Below are 22914 nucleotides of genomic sequence, written 5' to 3'. Positions count from 1 at the left end.
CCGTCCCAAAAGTGACGGTAAAGTGACGGATATACCACCAGCCGTATTACGAGTCCATTATATCCTATGGAACTCGTAATACGGCTGGTGGTATATCCGTCACTTTTGGGACAGATTAACACCTCCTCCAAAGTTGTAATCAGGCCCTCAGTCTGTAAAGGCAGGCTGGACCATTTACTAGGGACTGACAGGGATGCTAAGGTGAGTGCCAATTGTACAAAATTCGAACTTTTACCTTGTTTCGGGGAAAGAGCACTGGCAACGGGGACCTGATGAGCAGGAATCCAGTGCACCTTCAGTCAAAAAAAAAATTAAGTACAAGTGGCAAAAAAGTGGGGGATGACCATGTCAAAATGGGCTCTTTCCTACAAGGACTAATTTGGAATCTGCTTCTGAATGAAGTTTTGTGGTCAACTGTTTAGTTTGAAAGCTATTATTTGAAGTTACCAGACAGAAATCATGCAAGGAGATTTCCAAATAAATGCTAATACACTGGAATTAATTACATCTTTATTAGGTAGCCAATCTAAACTTAGTTGTTGTTCAGTCCGATGATTAGATTTGTTTAATCTGCAGACAATTCAAATTACTCCTTTCTTTAACAGCTTGCAATGTATTCAAACTTGTTTAACTAATATTTGAATATACAATAACACAATAAAGAAGTCTTGAAAAGCCTATTGCATTTATTAACAAAATGAGATTGTGGTTTAACGTACTAGGGCTATCGTATATAAGATAACTCAATCAATCAAGATGTATGAAGTGCGGCTAATCATCCGACAGGGTATCCAGGTGCCTGATGGTCCCCGGGAGTCATTCCAACAGCCAGGTCTTGAATTGCGGAATGTGGCAATGGTCTGGAGTTGCACGGGGAAGCTGCACAAAAAGTGGGGGAAAAGCAAAGAGAAAGCAGTGCAGATTAGGGAAAAGCAAGGAGATAGCAGTGAAAACGTGGGAAAAGCAAGGAGAAGGCACACAGAAAAACAAAGGAGAAAGCAAGGCGAAAGCAGTGAGAACGAGGGAAAAGTAAGAAGAAGGCACTCAAAAAACAGAGGAAAAAGCAAAGAGAAGACAGGAGCAAGCACAATGCAGCTGGTTGGGGAGAGCTGGGCCTGGGACCTGCTATATATAAGATAGTTGGATGAAAATGAGCTGCCTTTGTAACCGCTCTTGTTTAAGCATCAAAAGATAGAGCTGAATCAAAAACTACCCCCAGATCTCTTGCATGTTGACAGGGGTTTTGCAGAGAATTGTGGTCAGTCAGTCTACCAATTGTCCTAAATGATTATTACTTCTGCCAAACGTTAGGGTGGCTTTAATAGATCTTTTAGTACAGACCAGTTTTTTTCTTGCATGCACTTCATCTAGTTCTTTGACAAAAGCCTTCTCGCTACTGTTAGGGAGCCTGTACCTGGGACCACCAGACTCTTGGTCTCCAGGAAAGAGATTACTGAAAACAACAAAAACCCAGACAGCTGCACATAAACAAATTAAAGTTCACATTTCTGGGCCTGAAGTTCCCCTTCCTCTCTTCCAATGGAAAGGTGATGAAGTCCTTAAGAACAACAGCACTGCAATTGTATGTCAAGACCAGAGGCTCAGATTATGTGCAGTCCTTTTTTGATGACTTCCCACAAGCAGCAAACAATACCAAAGCATCAGAACACAAAAGCAAATACCTTTCTATCCCTCTTGCAATGGAGCCTCTTTTAAGGCTACCTGTCAGAAAGGTTTCTTCGTTGATTGGCTCTTTGATTGCGGTGGTGATCTGTGTGAAGGCTGAAGGTGATTTAAAAGTTTGGATTATTAATGGATTTATGTAAATTCGTGAACAGTGGTGTATTTGGAGTAGATTTGGTGTATTCAAGCATGGCCAATGTGATTTGTAATAAGATAAACATGTGAATTTTATTTAGCACGACTCACAAAAATATGATGGTTTGGGTCTAATGATTGTGAGATGATCAGCAGTGGGGTTTGATTTGAGATGTGCACAGCTTTTGAGATGTGAACCATGAATTTTCAGTTAGAGTTGCGCAGCATTTGAAACTTACATGAGTTTATTGTGTTGTAAATGCTCTGTTTTCTCTGTTTTATCCCACTGAGGATCTCTTATCTGAAATGTGTGTTAGTTAAATAATTGAGACATTTGAGAAATGCACAATTGCAATTTTATGAAATGTACATACCTAACATGTTGTTTTCCCATGCAAATATGATCATTTAGATTTATGCAAATACACGGAAGTTATTGAATCATTTCTGCTGGAGCATTTCATTGTTGTCCATTACAAACAAACAAGAGCATCAAATGGTTATTGCTTGCACGCCACATATTGTTTCTCTTAAAGGAGCATTGTTTAATAATTTGAAAAGCTGAAAGAGAATTTCAATACCTTTTATTGACTGTTTCTTCTAACAGTTGTTAACATGCCTCCACCTCAATATTATAAAAGTGAGTGCATAGATCTAGTCATTATCGGTAGAATGGAGATCTTTGTTAGCGCCCGCGCTATCAAGACAAGACAGCACAACTTTAGCATCCACTTTAATCAGAGGTGGCTTAGAGGCGGCAAGTGGTCTCCACCGGCTACCCGAGTGGCTGTGTTTGTTCTTTGATATACACACAGCTGTTTTGTTACAGAAGTAACATACTTGCTATTTGGGCAGAACAGTAGACCTGTTGTTCTGAGCCAGGTATGAGAGTGTGCACCATCTTTGAAACTCAAGATATGTTTGTTACTTACTAAAGTGCTAAAGGTAGCATGATGTCTAGAAGTACCAAAACAAGAGTGCTAATGCAATGCAATAACCTTGTTAGAATACTTCCTGCTTTTCACAGTCGGATTCCTAAACTCACTGGTTTATTGTTTGTTGTTTATGTTCTGTGAGTATTCTGTGTGGGTACTGTTCATGTAACATGCAATAGGCTGGGGTCTTAAAATAAACATTTTAACATGCATATTCTGTTTCTAGTGTTCCTTGAGTGTGTGATTCACTTAGTATTTGGGTTAGCAATGATTGCCCCTGTCCAATTTACTGGGACTGATCATTACCAGAAACACATCTTACGCAAACATTGTCTAGTGGGTTCTGTGTTGCTTGCAGTCCAACTGATGTTCTGGTTTGGTGCCATGGGTTAGAACATCAAATCCTGTTGTCTAGAATGCTGTATTTGTGATTATAGTGGCCATTTTAGTTAAGGGAAAATGTTTTTGTGACTGTTCCCCATTATGATCTACATTCCCTGTAAGCAAGACCGTTGATACAGATGTGCTTTGAACAAGTAGTTATTTTTAATGATTTTCTGCAAAAAGATGTCTGCCTTTCAATGTTAAAACCACCTGAGGGGTGAGGAAGGATGTTGTGACAACTCAGCACCAAAGGCATAGTTAACAGATAATGACAATGGTTATCTCAAGATGTGTTGATACGGCAGGATGGACATGATTTTGGATATGGACCTTTTTGGAAATAATATGGTGATAAGTATGTCAATATGTATCCCCAAGGTAGAAAAGCAGTTTGAAGCGACTGGGAGGAGGCAATACACAGAGGTAGTATCCCGCGATGCACCCTTTGACAAAAGTGTGACTATAAGGGGCAATACCCTGCTCCCAGATATGAGGTCCTAGTTCCCTTAAATATGGGTCCTAAATAAGTGACAGAATTTCAGGTAGACCCCGTGCAATTTCACTATTTCTAATCACGGACTTAGATTATTATACTATTAACTTTACACTTTTCCCGTGTGGGGTTTGTTAGGGATCCCGAGCCCTAATTAATGCCCTAGGCCTGTAGAGGCTTGGAAAATGAGCAGAAACATATTGGTTTATCCTAGATAAGTGGGCCTTTGCACTCAAGCTCATCTCTTCCTTTTTTTGTTTTTTAATCATACCAGTGGATACCATAATAAAGGTGATGTACTGGGACTCCATTAGGTATTTTTAAATATCTGGATCCCGTCACTGTCCAGTCAACTTTATATGAGAACTTCCTCTGGAAGGTCCGAACCAGATGGTAGAGTCTGCCCCTGTAACATTGTTCTACAGGGTTGGGTAGGCGTGGTCTATGATGAAGCATGACACTACTAAGTGTGTGGGACCACCTCTTCCATACAGGGAAACGTTCCTTAGTTTTTCCCCATGCAGAGAGGGATTTCACAAGAAGTCAAGGAGCCTTTTCTTCAGCAGGGGTAGTTGTGAAGTAATCTTGTTTTCAGCCCTTGATAGAACGAGGTCTGACTCCCCTTTGGTGGAGCCTCAAATTGAGACACTCTAATTTGACATTGTTCCTAGTTCCTCATATCTTCCCCCCCACCACACACACCTTTTTATGTACATAGATTTTTCCCTGGGAGGAAGTGTGGTGAGATGTACCTCTCTACACTCCCTGTGTCTAAGGCAGAAAAGCATATGAGCCTGAAGGAATCCATCGTTTCAGATCAAGGGATTGGTGGTCTATGGAACATGTGAACAGATATTTACTTTCAAAATTAAGAAAACTTCTGGAGACAGAAGGGAGGCACATTTTACGCTCAGAATGTTCTAGACCTATGATTGCTGATAAGGTATGACATACTTATGAGCTGGACACATAAATGGCCATGTGTTAAATTGGGGAAGTATCTCAAAAAATGTTTGGAAAATCTGTAAAATTACATAAGGACAAAATACTGGATGTTGCGGGCCAGTTGACCACATTTTCAGTGTGACAGACAAAACTATTGCTTCAGGTATCCAAACTGATATTGTCTTTGGGGATGGATCGAAAAAACAGTTAATTGGCAATGTCAATACAGATATTGCAACTGAAAGGAGAAAGTCTACCCTTCGATTGCTCTGTAAGCTTACTGATGTGGCAATGTGGAAGATGAACCCACAGAGCCTATCATTTGGAGATGATTTTCTTAGGAAGCTAGTTAAGTATGTATTGACTGTTACCAACCTGGTCAAGGTTCAGAGTGCAATTAAAAGTTTTTCTTGTGGCATGTTTGGTAGAACCTGGACAGGAAGAGGCAGCTTCCCAGGTTATAGTAGTATAGAACTAAAAATGTTAATCAAGGGCCATATTACTGCAGAGAAAGTGGTTATTCAGGCAAATATTTGGTTCTTTCCTAAAAGGGGAAGAGGAACCAGATCAAGAAGTAATCGTGCCAGAGGACAAACATCCAACATTACCTCAGGTAGTGTAATTTCCCCTTCCAAAGATAAGAGGCAGACTGAGGTATCATTTAATGTTATGGCAAAAAGTAACTTCAGATCCCTGGATACCGGAACCTCTAATGGATTTCAGACTGGAGTTTGTGGAGATGCCTGTTCAGGTTTTGTTTTCACATTCAATACATTTTTTGAAAAAATAGAGGGGGGTGGTAGAACTAAAGGTTTAGGGAATGCTAGAAAAAGAAGCAATATAAGAAACTTCCTTAGCAGAAATATAATTCATGTGCAATCTGTTTATGGTGAAAAGAAGAGCAAAGATTCACAAAAACCCACTTGGTACCTGTAATAAACCTGATGGATGTGAACAAATGGTTTTTATACCATCATTTCAAAATTGAGAGCTTATTCCTGCTGAGGGATATCCTCAGAGCACGATTGGGTGGTCAAAATGGATTTCAAAGATGCTTATTTTTCAATTGGTATTCATGAGGATCATTGGAAATATCTAGGGTATGGTTGGGAGGACAGATGGTGGTGGTTTTCTGGTCTTTCTTCTGCAACATGGTGCTTTTCAAAATTATTGAGACCTCATAGGTTTTTTAGGGCAATGTGTCAGATTGATCATCTACTTATTCTACAGTTTTTGTTGATGGCTCAAGATCGGACGTTATTGATAAAAAGGATGCAGGTAACAGTTTCTCCTCTGGAAAAGGTGAGATACATCGCAAGCAGGAGATAGCAATATTAGATCCAATGAAGAAAGTAGAATTCTTAGGTTTTGTGGTGAATTCAGGGAATTCTATGCTGAACCTTCCTTCAGAAAAAAAATCTAAAGGTAAGGAGAGCGTTGAGGAAATTGCTGAACGAAGAGAAATGTATTTCAAAGGATTTGACAGCGTCATAGATCTATTATCCTGCATGATTCAACCTATTTTCCTCAGACCTTTGCTTTATTGTTCTTTAAAGAGGTTAAAGGAATAGTTTATTAGCAAAGGTTGTTGGTACCATCATTATGTAACATTAAATTTGGAGGCAAGGGTGGAGGTATTTTAGTGTATATGGGATATGGAGGCCTGGAAAGGCAGCAGTATATTGTTGAGCAGTTGAAAGGGAGATACATAAGTAGATACAGGCAGATAATACTCGGCTAGTTGCATGGACGATTTCCCTTGGGAGCCGGGAGTCTTTCTAGAGACGTTTTGGACTTGATAAAAGAAGCATGGGCAGTTGGAACCAGAAAGAGATATTGGTTAGCTTGGAAGACTCAGTATAATTGGTATATCAAATGGGGTTTGTATTCCTTGGGGACTCCTATGGTGGATATTGTTAATTTTTTGGCTGAACTTTTCATAAGCAGTTTAAGTTACCAGACAGTCAATTTGCATAGATAAGAAGTTGCAGTAGGTCATGTTTTAGTAGACAGTATTTTGATTAGTAGGAATGATTGCATTTGAACGTTCTTTAAAGACTTTATGCTTATTTCACCAGATTACAGGTAACAATATGGGCAAGCCTATGTGCTCATAGTGCATTTTTCTGCAGTTTTTGAAATATAGCACAAACCTGACCCAATGGTATTGAAGGGCGTTACATGAGCACCAGCTACATTGCATAAGGTCACATACAATATTTATAGGCATAGGGAGATTATGGCCCCGATTACGAGGCTGGCGGTCCTTAGACTGCCGGCCCCGTGGTGGCGGCCAGGAACGCTGCTGTTGTGGCAGTCCGACCGGCACATTAAGACCCTTGCGGTCAGAATGGCAGGGTTCTGCCAGTGATTTGCCCGGAATCACAGGATGTTGATATGATGCGCAAAAGCCACATGAAAGCTCTGCTCGTTATAACCTTGAGGTCTCAACAGAACCTTAAGCTGGGCAAGGCTTCAGACATACTGCACACAGGAAACTCAGCTCCAGTGTAGACCATAGGTAGATGACATCACTTGCACTTGTGTGTAGGCAACAAGATTGACCTCATTGCCTTCGATTGGCTAAGCACACCTGCAGTTTTGGGCATAGAGTAGTGCAGCTTGGCAAAAAAGTGGTATGGTGACTCTTTGTAGTTCATTGTAACATACATGCCAGCACTTTCGATTTAGGTGGAATATTTAGATTTTTGTCAGCTAAAAAGTGCTTTATTTTAGTTTTTCCTGTATAAAAAAAGCATCCACTTCAATTTAATGGGGAAAGTAAATAACCCTTTTTTATATATATAAATCGTCCTTCTATTTGTTCCTAATTGTTACTATGCATGGTATTGATGCTAAATGAAGCATTGGGAAAGCCAATAGGTCTCACTTATGGGAGAGCTATTGGCTTTGGCAATCAGGTGGGGTTGGTGGAAACCAGAATAATAAAAAAAGCACTATGAAGCATCCAGTGTTGGTCATGTCCTAGTGCTGTCTCTTTTTTCCCCTCATCTGCCTGTTGTGGAGGAGATGAGATAAGGGTGACAGTAGGTGAGGGGGTAGATGAATCAGGGATGGGCTGGTGGGGGTAGAGGAAACAGGGATTGGTAGCAGTGGGAGGGTAAGAAGAAAGGCGGTGGGTGGGAGGAAAAGAAGAAGAAACAGGGACGAGGCAAGGGGTGAGATGAGAAGCAAAACAGATGGTTTTGAAAAGAAACAACATGGATGGGGGGGGGTGGAAGAGAAAAGTAGCAACAGCTCTAGCAGTGGAAGGACTTTAATAAATCTGAATCAGTAGTTGGGCCGTGCTCCTGCAGAAAGAAGAGGAAGTGAAGATGGCTCAAACTACCCAATTACAAGGCATCAAATGAGAATGATGTTGTGGTATACAAGCATGAGATGTCCCTTTAACTACGATGTAACTAATTGATTCTTGGGTACATCATAAATTCTGTGGCGGGTGGTAGTGCGGCCTTGCATGACATGGAATGTTGACTTCACGCTATCAGCTGCTTTAACACCATAGGCAGGCCAATCCCTACACAAAGACCATCCCGTGTACAGAGCTTACCTGTGATTGTCAAGCGCGACGTCCCCGCTGGAGGATGACGGGCATTCTGAAGAGTGTGGGAGGTCACAGGAGATTGTAGTATACGTGATCTCCAAAAGCTGACCCGGCAATGCGCATGCATCAAACGCAATGTACCCTCATCAGAAACAGGAATTCTGGATGTAGCTGTCAGCTACGGGGCATCGTTACAGAGCAACTGACTAGAAATCACCTTGTGACTCGCACACGCGTTAGTAACGTAAAAAAAGAAGAAAGAGGAATATTTCACTGCTGTAACAATGAAGACAAAATATATACATACAGAGAATATTATAAGTGCTTACCTGGGTATTAACCTGGAAGAAATACCAGGACCGCATAGCCACTTGCACAAAAGAATATCAAGGGAACAAACTCAAGTATTACTGTTATTATTTTAATTCATTTTATTAGTTTGTTATAGTAGTTTATTTTTCAGCTAGTTATTTTAGATTATTGTGTTAGTTAATTATTTTACATCTAATCACTTACCATTATTTACTAGAGAAATGGCAGCAGGAAGCATGTTGCCACCTCCACAGTTCCTGTTAAGAAGCAGAGGATCCGATATTACCCTGGAAGAAATGGAGAAAGATGTTTGACTCGTACGTCATTGCTATCGGTGGAGAGAAGTTCGCTCCAGAAAGGAAACAATGTGTATTATTACACAATTTGGGGGATCGAAGGTCTGAATATATATGAAAGTCTTGCTGAAATCACAATAGGGAATGCAGATGGCGATCCCAGAGACATTTTTGAAATGCCCATGTTAATGCTAGAGAGACATTTTGGACCTTAGATAAACATAGTGTCACAAAAAACAATGGACGAGGTAAATTGTAATAGTGATGGAGTCGAATGAAAATGCCTGAATGTCAAATTGAAGGAGATGACAAGGAAGTCACAGTTCTGGCTGATTCAGGGTCACCTTACATTATAATAGGAGATAAGAACTGGGAACATATACTTGGTAAAAAAACATAAAGTTGAAAGAGCCTGATATTTCTTCAAGAGGGTATGGAGGCACCATTGAGTACACCATAATTAAGACCAAGTTTAAGGGGCGTGAGACAGTTGGGAAGATTTATATTGCCAAACGAGGTGACAATCTGTTACGCTGGCTACACCAGAAGAATTTAGGAATTACTCTAAACCCCAACGCTACTGATAAAGTCAAGTAATGCCAGTAGAGAACATGTGTAATGGAGAGGATATAGTAGAAGAATTCCCAGAAGTATTCAATGGTAATCTCACTAAGGCAAGGATAAGAGAAAAGTATTGGTGGCCAAGTCTTGATAGAGAAACTGAAAACTTAGTAAGAGACTGTTGGTTATGTGCAAACTGTGACAAAACCAAGGTAATGAGAACAGCACCTTTATCTACAGTTGAAATACCAGATGAACCCTGGTTTAAAGGATTAAACACAGTTAGATATTTTAATCTACTTAACACTAATGAGAGATGTGTAATTGTACTTGTAGATTAAAGGGCAAAATAGGAGCCCGCTTGTTGCACCAGCTCTATTACCACAAAAAGTGTAATAGAGTTCTTGAAGGATGTGTTTGAATATGAATGAATCCCCAAAATAATTATTATAGATAATGATATCCAGTTTGTATCTGATGAGATAACAGGTTTCTTGGAAAGATTATCAATTGAACGCCAGTGCACAGCATTGTATTCCCTTCAAGCAAACGGCCTTGTTGAGAAAATAAATAGTCTGGTGAGGGACTGTGACCAGGTTGCGATAGTGAGGAGAGGGATTTTCAAGGAGATCTTAAGAGAAAAACTATGGGCACACCGAAACACTCCCAACATAATAACCAACATGTCTCCATTCCACTGCCTGAGTTGATGGGTGGCAGAGTCCAAACTCCCCCCTAATTGGTTGGGGTGGAGGAAAGAAGAAGAGGGCTTCAACAGGAATAGAATGGCAATTCATCAAAGAGATTATAAGGAACGGGTTGAGTCTAGAAATAGTACTGTTTCCAGAAATTAGAGGGTAGGAGAACAGGTATTTGTGAAGAGACAAAGATGGGCTAACAAAGGAGAGTCCAGATTGACGAGGCCATTCCGGATTTAAAAAATCAAAAAGAATGTAGTGACTTTGGATAATGGGGAGGTGTGGAGCATGTCGAGGTTGGCTAAGTGTAGCTGGATTCCAAGAATGATTGAGGTGAACAAACATAATACTGATTCGGAGCATGAAAGTGAACCTGGTCATGATTTTGCTGCAAATTTGTAATGTAAGGAAGTCCGTGTCAGAAGGAACCCTACCAACCTTAAAGATAATGTGTAATTTCCCCTGTGGATTTTAATAATCATCTGTGTGTAAAAATTTACAATTATGAAAAACACTGTATGGTCATCGTCTTGTGTTCATACATATAATTATGTATAGCGCTAGACAGTGTTAGCAATAAAAATAGTAACAGTATAAATGATAGTGGAAAGGATAATGTATTGACGTCATACTGTTGAAATCTGTATCTTATTTATTATATGTATTGATGTTCTTTATTTATTTGTTATATTTAAGGATTTTTCTTTACTTTCCCTGTTATTGGGGGGGGGGGGGTGGGATGTGTTGTGGTATACAAGCATGAGATGTCCCTTTAAGTATGATGTAACTAATAGAATTTAGGATACATCATACAGAATGGATGTGCAACTTAGCAACAAGGAGAGAAAGAAAGTCTAGAGTGGAGAGATTGGTGGCAACAGGTGAGGATATGTCCGTTGGTGGTTATGCTGTATACAGTGAATGCAAATAAAGAAATGTAACTTCATCTACGACGTGTGTACTTTCTTAACAAATGAAATTGAAGCCCACGAATGGTAAGCAATGGGCCAGCTCCAAGCTCCTTTTTCAAGATAATAACTCTGGCAAGTGACAGCGTATGGGCTATCGCACTTGCCCTCACAGAGTCAAGACCTGAAAAGAGCTATAGCTAAGATTGGCATTTAAGTTTATAAAACAACAGCTCATCACAGTGCATAACTACTGAGTGGCCCTATGTGATTTGGGACAAATTCCCTCAATAATTGCTCAAGGTGCAGACTAGGGTTGTGTACTAATTTGAATTAGCACATGTGCTGGAGGGCACAGCAGTGGAACACTGTACATCGTATTACAATGTTACTTCATGTTTTCTGCAGGTTTTTGACAACGTTTGAGGTTAAATACCCAGATTGTCCCCTTAAATGCTAGGGGGCATATTTATACTCCGTTTGCGCCGAAATTGCGTCGTTTTTTTTGACGCAATTTCGACGCAAAACTAACGCCAACTAACGCCATATTTATACTATGGCGTTAGAGGCGAATAGCGCCAAAGTTCCCGGAATGTGCGTAATTTTTTAGCGTGAACCCCTTCCTTGCGTTAATGATATGCAAGGGAGGCGTTCCCGTCTAAAAAATGACTCCCAGGCCTTTACGTGGTATTTATACTCCCGGGCAAAAGAGACGCCCGGGAGTGGGCGTGGCTAAAAACGGCGCATTTGCGCCGCTTTTTAACGCCTGGGTCAGGCATGGCGTTAAGGGACAAGTGGGCTCAAAATGAGCCCAGAGTGCCCTCCCCTGCCCCCAGGGACCCCCCCTGCCACCCTTGCCCACCCCAGGAGGACACCCAAGGCTGGAGGGACCCACCCCAGGGACATTCAGGTAAGTATTTTTTTTATTTTTTTTTTATAATTTTTTGTGGCATAGGGGGGCCTGATTTGTGCCCCCCTACATGCCACTATGCCCAATGACCATGCCCAGGGGACAGAAGTCCCCTGGGCATGGCCATTGGGCAAGGGGGCATGACTCCTATCTTTACAATGATAGGAGTCATGTTGATGGGGGATGGGCGTCGAAAATAAATGGCGCAAGTCGGGTTACGACGATTTTTTCGACGTAACCTGACTTGCCCCATTTTAAGACGCCCATGCGCCATTTTCCCCCTACGCCGGCGCTGCCTGGTGTACGTGGTTTTTCTCGCGCACACCAGGCAGCGCCGGTCTGCTTGCGCCGGCTAACGCCATTCAATAAATACGGCGCCCGCATGGCGCTTCAGAATGGCGTTAGCCGGCGCTAAACTTTTTGACGCTAAACTGCGTTAGCGCAGTTTAGCGTCAAAAAGTATAAATATGGGCCTAGGGGTGGAGTCACAGTGACACCTGCACTTGCAAGCTCCCTTCAGAATCTTTAGTACAAATAGGCATGCAGAGACAATAAGGTAATGTCACTTCAACTACACTGTAAAGGTCTATGCAAGTTCATCCACCTCGGACAGTCTTTGTATGTGAATAATTTTGTTAAGGTTTGCATATGTTGTCTGCCACAGGTGCACAGGTACAGGTTTTCCCTGTGTTACAAGAGTCCACATATCCCTGCACGTGAGGGAAGATGTTTCTTTGCCACGAGCAAGCACTAAATGTACACGTCCACAGTGAGTGTTAAAACCTTCTGTGGCATCGTCTAAAATTCCAAAGGATCTATGAACGCAATATTACAGATAAAAAAGCCCAGGGTATTTTCGGCACCTTTGTTGTGAGTTCCACTGGTTTTTCAGCAAATAACACTTTGCGTAGTAGAGCATTAATCCTACATGTATGGAAAGACAAAAACTACCTATAAATTGCAGCATGCAAAGTGTTGGCTAAAAAGTCAGGAATGTGAAGAATAAACATAAATTTGTGTTGCCGGTATATAATGCTCTGTCAAGCACCACACATCAGTGGTTAGACCAATGCATGTTAGTGCTGGTGTCCGCATCATACATATGCCAGATTCAGGTGATTATGGACTGATGAGTCATTAATTTGATTTGGTTGTTTCCTTACTAAACCTTCATGGTTTGCAAACATTCTACTCTCTGTCAGTACTGTAGGGCAAAATCTGCTTCACTGTCATTGCAATGTGGAAAATAAGTATAGAAGGCAGGCCAGGAAATCTTGATGTAAAGCAGGAATTCTTTATTGAAGTACATCCGCAGGAGAGACCTCATCCACAGCCAACAACAGACTGCTTCTCAGTCTCCCATGGTAACAATCATGCATTCTAGAAAAGTTACATCACAGCATGGTAACTAGGATTCTACATCATAACTTGGATACAGAATCATGCTCACAGCATGGTAACTAGGGTTCTGAATCATAACTTGGATACAGAATCATGCTTCCCAACCCCTAGATAGAGAACACCACACAATGTTATTAAATGTGTGAGAACAAAGTCCATCCTAGCAGGCAAAGTGGAGTTCAGGGTTGCGTCAAGTTAGTGCAGTCCAAAACCATCCTTAACTACTATCACACAAGTCAGTTCAACACTTATGACTCAAGGGCATAGGTTGGAGTGGGTGGGACCTGAGGGGCACAACATACCTACACATTTATTAATTTGACAAAAGTTCCCCTACTTTATATTAAAAGAAGACAGCTGGCCTGGGGCGGTTAATTCCGATGGTTGCGATGCCTTTGGTGAAATGGAAGGGACAGATTCTCCTGTGCTCTGAGGCCAAGGGAGAGACAGATGGTTACAGATGAAACAAACATTCTTGCCAAGGTGCCTGCTGTCTGACAGAAATGTAAATGTGCTCAATTGATTAATGTGCAAATGTAAAGAGTGCTTGGGGGCCAGTATTGTTTTTAATTGATGGAGTCGCTTGTAGCTCCTTGATTCATTTTATTTGAGTGGTATTGTAAGGTGATCAAGTGAGCTGAGGAGGGTGTGCTTTTAATAAAGAGTTATAAAAATGTTTGCACAAGGTACAAGTCTGCCAACTGCTAATATCTATATTCTGAAAGCACTTTTTAAATCTTAAACCCAATACTTTTGTTGCAGCCTATCTTATACTCTACATAATGAGTTTAAAATAATGACTTACATTATGGAGGGGGCAACATGCCCTGCGCTCTGTCCTGGGGAGTGCATCGCCACAGACTCTCAAGTGGGTGACTTGCCCACATGCTCCGGAGGGGGCAACATGCCCTGTGCTCTGTCCTGAGGAGTGCAAGGCCACAGTCTCTCAAGTGGGTGACTTCCCCACATGCTCTGGAGGAGGCAACATGCCCTGTGCTCGGTCCTGGGGAGTGCAAGGCCACATTCTCCCAGGTGGGTGTCTTCACCACTGGTTCTGGAGGGGGTATCGTGCCCTGTGCTTCTGATCCTGTGGAGGCTGGGGTTGGTGGGTGTCTTCCCCACTGGTTCTGGAAGGGGCATCGTGCCCTGTGCTTCTGATCCTGGGGTGGCTGGGGTTTGTGGGTGTCTTACCCACTGGTTATGGAGGGGGCATTGTGTCCTGTGCTCTTCATCCTGGGGAGTGCAAGAGCACAGTGCAAGTGCTGGGGGCAGGCTGCACAGCAGCCCATCGAGGCAAGACTACATACCGTCCACCAGCGGTGACGGCTCCTCAGTGGTGGTGGTGTTGGTGCTGCAGCCGCTGATGGGGGAAGCTCCAGCCCATCCCCTGCAGTCTCGGATGGCTGCCCACTGGTGGTGGCGGGGGGAGCTCCAGCCCAGCCCCTGCAGCCTCGGACAGCTGCCCACTGGTGGTGGTGCTGCTAGTGGTGGGGTGAAGCTTCAGCCCATCCCCTGCAGCCTCAGATGGCTGCACAATCATGGTTGGAAGTGGGGGTTCCGTCTGAGTCCCTGCACCAGACCCTTGTTCTTCCTGCCTGCTGGTGCTGGCTCCTTGCCCTTCCTGGCAGCAGCTGGGGCAGGCACCTTGCTCTTCCTGGCAGCAGCTGGTGAGGGCTTCTTGCCCTTCCTGGCAGCAGCTGGGTATGGCTCCTTGCCCTTCATGGCAGCAGCTGGGGATGGCTCTTTGCCCTTTCTTGCAGCAGCTGGGGATGGCTCCTGGCCCTTCCGGGCAGCAGCTGGGGATGGCTCCTTGTCCTTCCGGGCAGCAGCTGGGGCAGGCACCCGTTCCTTGAGGCTGCCTTGTCTCTTGATCCTTTCCCACAACGAGTGGGTGTGGAGACTACTGGGCCTGTGGACTGGGTGGCTGAGGTGCTTGCCTGGGTTTTTGCCACCCTGGCCAGATGTGAAGGGCGGAGGGAGGGGTGGGGAAGAGGTCAATGGTGGAGAGGAAAAACTTCTTAGGGACATTGGGGCGGGAAGAGGGTGACGGTTTGGGAGTGGAGGAAGAGGGAGTGGTTGTAGGAGGTGTCTGCTGTGTTTGGATGCAGGTGCATGGGTTGGATGCTGTTGTGTGGTGGATGGCTGTTGCGTGTCTGAGTGCCTCCGTTTGTGTACCTTGGGGGGGGGTGACAGACACAGTGGGAGAGGACACAGGGGACGGGTGCATGGCTGTTGTGGAGGTGTCTGCCAGTGAGGTGTGTGCTCTGCTAGGTTTGGTGGTGATGCTGGTTGTGGATGAGGATGTAGTGCATGCAGGTGTGAGTGTAGGCGCAACTGGGAGGGAGGTGGAGGAGGGGGACACAGTGGAAATAGTGGATGTTGGTATGTCTGCATCTGGATGGTGTTTCTGTGAGTGCCTGTGGGATGAAGTGTGGTGCTTGTGTTTGCCTGTGCCACTCTTGTGTGTTGTGTGCATGCTCGTCTGCCTGTGTGCTTGGGATAGGTTGGGGTTGAGGGGAATGAGATTGGGAAGAGGAAGTTGGAGGGTTGAAACAGGGACAATAGCTGCCATGAGAGAGGAGGCCAGAGCCTGGATCGATCTCTGTTGGGCTGCCAAGCCAGTGTGAATGCCCTCCAGGAATGCATTAGTCTGTTTCATCTGGGCTGCCAGCCCCTGGATGGCATTCACAATGGTTGACTGCCCTACAGAGATGGATCTCAGGAGGTCAATAGCCTCCTCACTCAGGGCAGCAGAGCTCATTGGGCAGGGCCTGAGGTGTGAAGGAGATGCCCACCCTCCTGGATGAGCGGGCACGGGCAACTCGATGAGTGGCTGTTGGGAGGGTGATGCTGGTACGGGGGTGGCAGCTGTACCCGTAGCTGGGGTGGGAACAGAGGTGTCTGCCACCACCAGGGAGGTCCATCAGAGGTTGCGTGTTCGAACTGCCCCCTCTTGTCTCTGCCGTGGTGCTCCCCTCGCCCTCCGTCCCACTGGTGCCCTCAGAGTTGGTGGACTCTGCCTCCTGGGTCCTGTGGGATGCAGCTCCCTCCGTCGCCAGTGCCTCTGCTCCTCCGTCAGATGATGCTAATACACATAAGGACAGGGTGACAAAACAAAAAGGGGGGGGGAAACAGACAAAGGATACACTGGGTCATTGGCTGCATCAACACCACTGTTGGCATACACACCACCCTCACACACAGGGAACAGCACCACACACTATGCATTGCACTACCAGTTATAATGCTACCTACCAATGCATGGGCATGGGGAGGGGCACATACCACCAAATGCAGCACACCTGGGACCCACAGAGCCCTGACCAATTGTGGATGCCTACGAGCTAGGTAGCAGGATTATCACGTCAGAACCCTGGCCAACATGGGACCTACTCTGCAATGTCAGACCTGGCCTAGGGGCACCCACTGACACACATCCCCCACCCGGGTACCACCCTACCATGCGTAAGTTGTAATGATGGGCACTGTACTCACCCCCTTGTGGCTGCTGTGATGCCCTCAAGCGCCCATCCAGCTCTGGATAGGCCACTGCCAGTATGAGGGCCATCAAGGGGGGTCAGGGTTCAACTGGCACCCCTTCCTCGTTGGGAGGCCATCCCCAGTTGGGCTCCGCTGTCTTCTGTGCCCAGCGCCTCAGGTCCTCCCACCGTTCCCGACAGTGGGTGCTCCGCCTGCCGTAGACCCCCAGAGTCCGCACGTCCTTGGCAATGGCACACCATATACCCTTCTTTAGATGGGCGCTGACCTGCAGAGAAATACACACAGGAAATGGTATCAGTCAGACTGTCCTGCCAGTTACACTTATGGCCCACCATACCCCTTCACATCACCATTTACACACACATGGCCCAGCACACAAGCTGTACGCCGCCCAGGGGACATCCACCCACTCCCCCTATACGAGGCCTTCACACACACCACTCCATACATTCATGCCACATGCATCGTGCTCACAGTATATTCACCTGTTGATCTGGAGGCCCATACAGCAGTCCGTACTGGGGTAGGACCCTATCCACCAGTCACTCCAACTCCGCTGAGATGAAGGCAGGGACCCTTTCCGCCCAGTCAAACGAGCCATGGTAGGTTCCAGACACAGGTCGCAGAGACACATGCAGTGTAGGTCCTCTACTATGGAAGGTCAGGTAGCAAGTGAGTGATCAGATAGAAAATGGCGGTCATGTCCACGGTGGTGCATACCGTCTCCGCCGGCGTACATCACCATTGGCCACTGTACCCCAGAGGGCCTGATGTTAACCAATAAGCAGTTGCATGGCGGTTCCCGCCGGCCTACCGCAACGGCGCACAACATCAGCGGAATAACCTCACTTCCCCCTGTCCCTACACACAGGAGAGGCGGACGCTATTTCAGGGGGTTGTGGGTGGAGCAGGCCCTGGATAATAACTGCTTCACAGGTAATAAAATTGTACATACAGGGCAAATACCACTTACCCATTACAAATTAACATCATGCATTGTACTGCTGTGGCTCCGATGTTCAGTTTGTGACCGGCTCCTCACTCTTTTGTCCCTTAAACTGCAACCGCTGCGGATGAATAGGAGATGGAGACATAGCCCCGTGTAGAGACCCCTGGTGGACTTGGCAACAATGGAGGACAGGCACATTATCCTCACCTATAGACTTGACAGGGCTGCAATCACAGAGCTGTGTGCCCAACTGGAGCCTGACCTGATGTCTGCTATCTGTCACCCCACTGGGATCCCCCCTCTTGTGCAAGTCCTATCTGTGCACCATTTCTTGGCAACTGGTTCTTTCCAAGTGACAGTGGGCTTGGCAGCAGGAATGTCACAGCCAATGTTCTTAATAGTGCTGACGAGTGTTGTCTGCCCTGATTAAACACATGTGCAGTTTCATTGTATTGCCCCAGGTGGAGGATTTGGCCACAGTGAAGGCTGACTTCTATGCAATGGGACGTATCCCCAACATAATTGGGACAATTGATGGAACACATATTGCATCCCCCCCTCCAGCAAAATGAACAGGTGTTCAGAAATTGAAAGAGCTTTCACTCCATGAATGTACAGATGGTGTGCTTGGTGGACCAGTACATCTCTCATGTCAATGCTAAGTATCCTGGGTCGGTGCATGATGCCTTTATCCTGAGGAATAGCAGCATCCCAAATGTGATGGGCCAACAACAGAGGCACCGGGTGTGGCTAATAGGTGAGCCCTGGTTCCCACCCAGCAGATGTTGGTGTATGGGTATGGTGTTGGCCATATAGGATAGTGTGTGGCTAAATTTTGTCGCTCAATATTTATAGGTGACTCAGGTTACACCCCAACCTATCATGGCTACTGACCCATGTGAGGAATGCCAGGACAAGGGCAGAAGAACGTTACTATGAGGCACATGGGCGAACAAGAAGGATAATCAAATGGACCTTTGGCCTCCTGAAGGCCAGGTTCAGGTGCCTCCATCTAACTGGGGGATCCCTGTGCTACTTACCCAAGGAGTTCTGCCAGATAATAGTGGCATGATGCATGTTGCAAACCTTGCCTTGCCTTTTCTGCAGGAGGAGGAGGAGGAGGCTGGAGATAGCCGTGTGGCAGCAGTGGACCCTGTGGACAGTGAGGATGAGCACAGATGCATTGTCCAAGGGGACAGAGGAAGGGGAGCAATGGTAGTTCAAGGTGGACAGGGTGACAGGGTGGGACACAAGGGTGACAATTAGGAGAGTCTCATTTCCTGGTGGGGGTCTTGGCAATAGTCTCTGGCTTCTGCCTGGATCGCAGGGAACGTTTGTGGGGTGGTTCAACTTCTGCAGGGGAAGGGGTGCTGGTGGCCTGTTGGTCCTGTGGCGGGGCCTTCTGTCTACTAGCGGCAGTGGAGGTGGAAGGCAGTTCAGATGTATGGATAGTGGCAGGGGCCCGCTGGTGTGACACTGCCTCCCTCATAATGTTGGCCATATCTGCCAGCACCCCTGCTATGGAGACCAGGGTGGTGTTGATGGCCCGCAAGTCCTCACTGGTCCCCTGGTACTGTCCCTCCTGCAGCCGCCTGTCCTCCTGCATGTTGTCCAGGATCTGGCCCAGCGTATCCTTGGAATGTTGGTATGCTTCAAGGATCTCTGCAGGTGCCTCCTGGAGAGTCGGTTCCCTGGGCCTGTCCTCCCCCTGGCACACAGCACTCCTCCCAATTTCCCTGTTGTCCTGTGCCTCTGTCCCCTGAACCGTATGCCCACTGACCCCAGGTCCCTGATTGTCTTGGGTATGAGGTGTGCCCTGGGGTCCCTGTAGTGGTGGATACAGTGCTGATTGACGTGTCCTGGGGACAGAGGTATGGGTACGTTGGGTGGGTGCTGTGGTGGTGTTTCTAGATGGGGGAGGCTTTGTGGTTGTCCGTGACTGTGCCTGGGTAACCGACTGTCCAGAGGTCCCTGATGGGCCAGGTTGGTCATCCAGATCCATGCGACCAGAGTTGCTGTCATCACTGTGGACCTCTTCAGTTGGGGAACTGGGTATTGCTGGCACCTCTTCGCCACTGACATTGGCTGGGATACCTGTGGGGATGTAAATGCAGTGTTACTGTTTCTGTGTGTGACATATTGTGCATCGGTGGGTTGCCCTCTTTGTTTGTATTTGCCCTGGCAGCTTTCACTTGTGTACGTTGGTGTATGGTGGGATGATTAGTTCTCTCTAGTGTGCATGCTTTAGTAGTAGGTGTCCATGGAGGTCTGTGAGTCGTGTCCATGCATTGGTATGGCATGCAGGGCTTGGCACTGGGATGAGTGAGATGTGATTGTGGGGTGTGTGGGAAGTGGTGGAGTGATGGGAGTGAGGGTGAGACTTGGGGTATGTGATGGCATGCAGTTAGGGGGGTAATAGTAGTATAGAGTTAACTTACAAGAGTCCAGTCCTCCTGCTACTCCGGCCAGGCCGTCAGGATGCATGATTGCCAAGACTTGCTCCTCCCATGTTGTTAGTTGTAGGGAAGGAGGTGGTGGTTCACCGCCAGTCCTCTGTACATCGAGTTGGTGTCTTGCTGCAATGGAACGCACCTTCCCCCATAGGACTTTCCATCTCTTCCTGATGTCGTCCCTTATTCTGGGGTGCTGTCCCAGGGTGTTGACCCTGTTCACGGTCCTCAGCCATAGCTCCATCTTCCTAGCAATGGATATCTGCTGCACCTGTGCTCCAAAAAGCTGAGGCTCTACCCAGATGATTTCCTCCACCATGACTCTTAGCTCCTCCTCTGAGAATCTGGGGTGTCTTTGTGGTGCCATAGGTGTTGTGTGAGTTGTGTAGGTGAGGGTGTCTAGGGTGATGTGTTGGGGTATGTGATGTGGGTGGGTGTAAAGAAATGGCTCCCTGTTGCAGTTACCCCCCCACTTTTTGCCTGATACTGATGCTGACTTGACTGAGAAGTGTGCTGGGACCCTGCTAACCAGGCCCCAGCACCAGTGTTCCTTCACCTAAAATGTACCATTGTATCCACAATTGGCACACCCTGGCATTCAGATAAGTCCCTTGTAACTGGTACTTCTAGTACCAAGGGCCCTGATGCCAAGAAAGGTCTCTAAGGGCTGCAGCATGTCTTATGCCACCCTAGAGACCCCTCACTCAGCACAGACACACTGCTTACAAGCCTGTGTGTGCTAGTGAGAACAAAATGAGTAAGTCGACATGGCACTCCCCTCAGGGTGCCATGCCAGCCTCTCACTGCCTATGCAGTATAGGTAAGACACCCCTCTAGCAGGCCTTACAGCCCTAAGGCAGGGTGCACTATACCATAGGTGAGGGTACCAGTGCATGAGCACTGTGCCCCTACAGTGTCTAAACAAAACCTTAGACATTGTAAGTGCAGGGTAGCCATAAGAGTATATGGTCTGGGAGTCTGTTTTACACGAACTCCACAGCACCATAATGGCTACACTGAAAACTGGGAAGTTTGGTATCAAACTTCTCAGCACAATAAATGCACACTGAAGCCAGTGTACATTTTATTGTAAAATACACCACAGAGGGCACCTTAGAGGTGCCCCCTGAAACTTAACCAACTATCTGTGTAGGCTGACTGGTTCCAGCAGCCTGCCACACTAGAGACATGTTGCTGGCCCCATGGGGAGAGTGCCTTTGTCACTCTGAGGCCAGTAACAAAGCCTGCACTGGGTGGAGATGCTAACACCTCCCCCAGGCAGGAGCTGTGACACCTGGCGGTGAGCCTCAAAGGCTCACCCCTTTGTCACAGCCCAGCAGGGCACTCCAGCTTAGTGGAGTTGCCCGCCCCCTCCGGCCACGGCCCCCACTTTTGGCGGCAAGGCTGGAGGGAACAAAGAAAGCAACAAGGAGGAGTCACTGGCCAGTCAGGACAGCCCCTAAGGTGTCCTGAGCTGAGGTGACTCTGACTTTTAGAAATCCTCCATCTTGCAGATGGAGGATTCCCCCAATAGGGTTAGGATTGTGACCCCCTCCCCTTGGGAGGAGGCACAAAGAGGGTGTACCCACCCTCAGGGCTAGTAGCCATTGGCTACTAACCCCCCAGACCTAAACACGCCCTTAAATTTAGTATTTAAGGGCTACCCTGAACCCTAGAAAATTAGATTCCTGCAACTACAAGAAGAAGGACTGCCCAGCTGAAAACCCCTGCAGCGGAAGATCAGAAGACGACAACTGCCTTGGCTCCAGAAACTCACCGGCCTGTCTCCTGCCTTCCAAAGATCCTGCTCCAGCGACGCCTTCCAACAGGACCAGCGACCTCGACATCCCCTGAGGACTGCCCCGGCTTCGAAAAGACAAGAAACTCCCGAGGACAGCGGACCTGCTCCAAGAAAAGCTGCAACTTTGTTTCCAGCAGCTTTAAAGAACCCTGCAAGCTCCCCGCAAGAAGCGTGAGACTTGCAACACTGCACCCGGCGACCCCGACTCGGCTGGTGGCGATCCAACACCTCAGGAGGGACCCCAGGACTACTCTGATACTGTGAGTACCAAAACCTGTCCCCCCTGAACCCCCACAGCGCCGCCTGCAGAGGGAATCCCGAGGCTTCCCCTGACCGCGACTCTTTGAACCTAAAGTCCCGACGCCTGGGAGAGACCCTGCACCCGCAGCCCCCAGGACCTGAAGGACCGGACTTTCACTGGAGGAGTGACCCCCAGGAGTCCCTCTCCCTTGACCAAGTGGAGGTTTCCCCGAGGAACCCCCCCCTTGCCTGCCTGCAGCGCTGAAGAGATCCCTAGATCTCCCATTGACTTCCATTACAAACCCGACGCTTGTTTCTACACTGCACCCGGCCGCCCCCGCGCTGCTGAGGGTGAAATTTCTGTGTGGGCTTGTGTCCCCTCCGGTGCCCTACAAAACCCCCTGGTCTGCCCTCCGAAGACGCGGGTATTTACCTGCAAGCAGACCGGAACCGGGGCACCCCCTTCTCTCCATTCTAGCCTATGTGTTTTGGGCACCGCTTTGAACTCTGCACCTGACCGGCCCTGAGCTGCTGGTGTGGTGACTTTGGGGTTGCTCTGAACCCCCAACGGTGGGCTACCTTGGACCAAGAACTAAGCCCTGTAAGTGTCTTACTTACCTGGTTAACCTAACAAATACTTACCTCCCCTAGGAACTGTGAAAATTGCACTAAGTGTCCACTTTTAAAACAGCTATTTGTGAATAACTTGAAAAGTATACATGCAATTTTGATGATTTGAAGTTCCTA

Source organism: Pleurodeles waltl, chromosome 3_1 (genome assembly GCF_031143425.1).
Source record: "Pleurodeles waltl isolate 20211129_DDA chromosome 3_1, aPleWal1.hap1.20221129, whole genome shotgun sequence".
Classification (NCBI taxonomy): domain Eukaryota; kingdom Metazoa; phylum Chordata; class Amphibia; order Caudata; family Salamandridae; genus Pleurodeles; species Pleurodeles waltl.
The sequence above is the reverse complement of the archived record's forward strand: the minus strand, read 5'-3'. Positions refer to the sequence as shown.